We start from the raw sequence: 5,568 nt of genomic DNA on the forward strand, positions 1-5,568 counted from the left end.
TTCCATTCTTCTTCCATACCCTGTGTCTCTATCTATGTATCTACACACAGAACACTGTTGAAAAACAAAAGAATTTAACTTTAGTCATTTACACCAAACCAAATTCATCCACAACTTTGCTTTAGCTAATCCTTGTGAACAAATCAACTCTTGATGAAAACTGCTGTTGTAAATATACAAAGAAGGAAACCAAGAACAAATGAACTATACTAGGAGTCAGTAAATTACAACCTGCAGACCAATTCTGTCTGCTGCCTGTTTTTGTTAATGCAGCTTTATTGAACACAGCCACTCTTCTTTTTTTTAATGGTGCCTATGATCACTTTTGGGTGATAATGTCAGAGCTTAGATGGAAAACAGATAGATGGCCTGAAAAGTCTAAACATTTACTATCTGACAAGTTTGCTAATTCCTGAAATAGAATGCTAAACCACAGGACCTTGGCTAAAGGCAGGGATCAAAAGTATCTTGCTCAGTGCTATATGCTCAATGCACAACATAGTACATTTACCTAACTAAATGTATTTCATTACATAACTTACATTTACATAACTAAAATATCTGCTGAAAGAATGATCTCCAAACAGGGTAAAAGGTTAAAAAAAAAAAAAAAAAGCTCTGATCACCATGATTCTTTCTTGTTAATCAAGACTATCTATAAAGTATATCATAAGAGTGATGAACAAAACAATTTCGTAATAAACAACTTGTAATCCACTCACTGGGGACACAATATAGGTCAGTTGTTTTTACGTTTACTTACAAAGTGTAGCATATGCATCTTTCAGTATCAGATGATGTGACAAATTTGACAATTTTTTCCTATTGCCTACTATATGTCCTGGTAGCGTAGTGGTTACAAATCGGGCTGTGAACCCTAAGGTCAGCAGTTCGAAACTACCAGGCGCTTCGCGAGAGAAAGATGAGGCTTTCTACTCCCGTCAAGATTTACAGCCTTGGAAACCCTGTACAGGGTCGCTATGGGTCGGAATCGACTCACTTAACAACAACAACTATATGTACTGGTGTGGCACTGCAGGATAATGCGATGGACAGAAGGGTCAGTTTGAACTGCAAGGCTGGCAATTAGCTACTCCTTGGAAACGCTATACAGGGTCACTATGGGTCGGAACCAGCTTGATGGCACTTAACAATATGTCCTGGTGTGGACACTGGAGGATAAGCACTGGAGTTCAAGGTCAGTTTGAACCACAAGGTGGACAGTTCAAACTCATAAGCCATGCCTTAGAAACCCTATACAGCGTCGCTATGAGTCAGAATCAACTCGATTGCACTTAACAACAACAATATGCCACCTGACTCTTGGTGTGTCGTTGTAGGATAAGTACTCGACTGCAAACCACAAGGTTAGCAGTTCAAACCTATTAGCTGGTCCTTGGACGTCCTATACAGGGTCACTGAGTTGGAAATGACTCGACAACACTCAACATATGCCACTACTGCCCATCTGTAAGTGTGCCATATTGTGGTGGCTTACATGTTGCTATGATGTTGGAATGCTATGATGTTGGATGGTTGCTATGCTACCAAACCCAAACCAAATGAAGCCAAGTCCACTGACATTGAGTTGATTTGGACTCATGGCGACCTTATAAAACACAGTAGAACTGCTCTACAGTTTCTGACTGTAAATCTTTACAGGAGCAGACAGCTTCCTCTTTCTCCTATGGAGCAGCCAGTGGGTTTGAACTGTCTTGCAGTTAGCAGCCCAACGTTTAACCCACTGCATCACTAGGACTATGCCACTAGCATTTCAAATACTAGCAAATTAACACATTTAAGCAGAACTTCCATACTAAGACAAATTAGAAAGGCACAGCAATTAAAAAAAAAAAAAAATCAGTCATTGAAAACTCTATGGAACACAACAGAATACTGTCCTATACAGAGGCAGAAGGGAACATGGTGGCTCCATACAATAAGCACTAGACTGCAAACCACAAAGTCCACAGTTTAAGCCCAACAGCCACTCCAAGGGAGAGAGATAAGGCTTTCTGCTTCTGCGAAGATTTAAAGCTTCAGAAACTTTATACAAGGTCACTGTGAGTCGGGACTGACTGGACAGCAATGAACAACAATGGTGCTAGAAGGAGTCCTGGGTGCACGTGGGTCATGCAATGGGATGCTAACTGCAAGGTCAGTAACTCGAATCTACCAGCTGCTCCACAGGACAAAGATGAGACTGGCTTTGTGCTCCCATAAAGATTTACAGCTTGAGAAACCCTATACAGGGTCACTATGAATCAGAACCAACTGCACAGCACACAGCAGCATGATGCTGGAATGCCCCCTTAGTTGAGAGGCACTATACAATGGCCAAAACTATGGACTCAACATGCCATCGTTCATGAGGAAAGCACAGGACCAGGCAGCATTTCACTATGGGATAGACAAGGTTGCCATGCACAGCAACTAACCAAGATACAGGTTAGCCAAGATAAGCTAGACCCTGAATAGGCGGCCAAGGAGAAGGGGACTGAAAGTACGAGGAGTTTCAAAAAGATAAAGGAAAGTTCCATTGTTTTTTAATTCCATTTTTCCACAAACTTTTTGAATCCCTCTCATGTAAGGCAGATACCCCATCCTCCATAAGCTTAATAATCTAATGGGGGAGACTGACAGGTGGCTGGTGATCCTAGGTGCCATCAAGTCAGTTCTGACTCATAGTGACCTATGCACAGCAGGAAAACACATTGCCCAGTCCTGTACCATCTTCACAATTGTTGTTACCCTTGAGACCATTGCTGCTCTCACTGTGCCAATTCATCTCATCAGGGGTCTTCTTCTTTTTGCTGACCCTCCACTTTACCAATATGATGTCCTTCTCCAGAGACCGGTCCTTCCTGATAATATGCCTGAAGTATGAGAGATGAAGTTTTGCCATTGCTTCTATGAAGCATTCTGGCTGTGTTCTTATAAGACAGATTCGTTTATTCTAGCAGTCAATGGTACTTTCAATATTCTCCTCCAACACCATAATTCAAATGCTCCAATTCTTCTACAGTCTTCTTGATTCACTGTCCAGCTTTCACAAGCATATGAAACTACCGAAAATACCATGGCTTGGGTCAGATGCACCTTAGTCCTCAAATTGGCATCCTTGCTCTTGAACACTTTAATAAAAGAGATCTTGTGCAGCCTAAGGCAATACATCCTTTGATTTCTTGACTAATGCTTCCATGAGTGTGGTAGATCCAAGCAAAATGAGGTCTTTGACAACTTCAATATTGTCTCCATTTATCTTGATGTTATTCATTGGTCCAGTTGTGAGGATTTTTTTTTTTTTTTTTTACATTAGGTGCAATTTATATTAAAGGCTGCGATCTTTGATAGGCAGGTACACAAGAATTTTACTGCAGTGCAAAGGGTAAAGAAAGAGCTCTGCTAGCAGAGTGGTTACGAATCGGGCTGCGAACTTTCAGGTCAGTAGTTCTAAAATACCAGTTGTTCCACGGGAGAAAGATGAGGCTTTCTGCTTCCGTAAAGATTTCCAACCTTGGAAACCCTGTACAGGGTTCGTTCTGAGTTGGAACTGACTCCATGGCACATAAAAACAATGGGTAAAGCATGCAGAGTCTAAAAAACCAGAAAATGAATATAGACACAGAGAAGGTCTTGCATTTTATAGGAAACTCTGAAATTTAAATTCAAGAAGTCTTCTGATTTCAATTCATTCACTCATGTATTTATTCAAATACTTACTGAGTATCTAGTATAGGTGTGGGACAAACGTTTACTGGCACTGTGGGTTAAGCACTTTGCTGCTAACACCAATGTCAGCAGTTCAAAGCTACTCCTCAGGGTAAAGATGAGGCTGTCTTCTATACTCACCAAGATTTACAGTCTTAGAAACCTTATGGAACATTTCTATCTATATCTGTATCTATATCTATATATACACACACACACATCTGTTATGAGTTGAAAACTCTATGGCTGTGGGTTTGGGTTCCACTTCTGAAGTTTCCCAGCAATCAAGGTATTTTTGTTTTCTAAAATAGTTAACACTTAAACATGTGCAAATGAGAAAGGGCTACACAGGCACCACACCTGGCAACAAAACTAAGAAAGGGAGGAGGCATGATGCAATCAATCAAGCACATTCACTGATCCCGTGGATGATTACTCATTGTGTCTCAATCATGGGTGTCCATTGCTAGAAGAAGCCCAGAACAAGGAAGCAGTAGAGCTTCCTGGATTGGGGAGAATATCCATGTACAAGATAGGTGGCACATCCCTGGGTATACACAGCTATATGCTGAAAACTCCTTCCAGACTTCACCTGGGCATTGCTTTGTATCCTTTTGTGGTTATATTTTCAAAGTTATAGTGCATGTAAGGAGCCCTGGTGGCACTCGACTGATAACCTCAAGGTCAGCAGTTCAAAGTCACCAGGCCCTCCTTGGAAGGAAGATGAGGCTTTCTACTGCCATAAAGATTTACATCTTAGGAAACCCTAGACAGTGTCACTATGAGTCATAATCAACTCAAAGGTACTGGATTTGGTACTGGTATAATAAGTATAGGAGCCCTCATGGCACAGTGGTTAAGTGATTGACTGCTAATCAAAAGGCAAAAACGTCAGTGGTTCAAACCCACCAGAAGATCTGCAGGAGGGGGAAAAAAAGCCACTTCCATTGAGTCAATTCTGACTCATAGCAACCCCATATAGGGTTCCCGAAGCTGTAAGTCTTAATGGGACCAGAAAGCCTTCTTTCTCCTGTGGAGTAGGTGGTTGATTTGAACTACTGACTTTGTGGTTAGCAGTCCAACATGTAACCCACTACCCCAGAACATCTTCTGCAGGAGCAAACATTTGGCAATTCAGTAAGGACTGTAGTTTAGGACACCATTTGAGAGGTTCAACTCTGTCCTATTGGGTCATTATGAGTTCAAATCAACTTGATAGTACATGACTACTACTAACACAATAAGGCAACCCTGTGCTAAGACCTGGAGATATAATTATGAACAAAAACATAGTCTCTAAACTTGTGTGGAACTGCAGGTCAGCAAGACAAGCATTGGACTGTTAACCAAAAGATCAATGGTTGAAACTCTATACAACAGGGTCGTTATGAGTTGGAATCAACTGGATAGTTGCAAGGATAATGTTACACCAGTTGTCATCTTGTTGATTCTGACTCATGCCTGAGGACTGTGCTCCACAGGGTTTGCAAAGGCTGGTTTTTTGGAAGTAAACTATCAGTTCTTCCTTCTGAGTTAGCAATGGGTGGAATCAAGTGCATTAACACTTCAGTTAGCAACCAAGTGCATTAGCCATTTGCACCACACAGGGACTTGAATGGTATGGTTGTTATTATTTGCCACTAAGTCAATTCCAACTCAAGGAGATTCCATGAGTGTGCAGAGTGGTGGTGATAGTGGTGGTGGTTGTATGCTGTTAAGTCGGTTCCAACACATTTTGAACCTCTTATAGGGTTTCTGACTCGACGGCACTTAACAACAACAACAATAGGGTTTCCGAAGCTGAAGAAAACGGAAACAAGTCCACGAGAGCCAAAATATGACTTTGAATATATCCCA

At 41.3% G+C, this 5,568-nt stretch overlaps 1 protein-coding gene across 1 annotated transcript in view; it reads right to left on the bottom strand.

The window, feature by feature from the left end:
* ENOPH1 (enolase-phosphatase 1) overlaps nt 1-5,568 on the bottom strand; it is a 28,722-nt gene that overhangs the window by 13,031 nt on the left and 10,123 nt on the right. The window lies entirely within an intron of this gene.

This window comes from Chrysochloris asiatica, unplaced genomic scaffold, assembly GCF_000296735.1.
Source record: "Chrysochloris asiatica unplaced genomic scaffold, ChrAsi1.0 scaffold00434, whole genome shotgun sequence".
NCBI classification, from domain to species: domain Eukaryota; kingdom Metazoa; phylum Chordata; class Mammalia; order Afrosoricida; family Chrysochloridae; genus Chrysochloris; species Chrysochloris asiatica.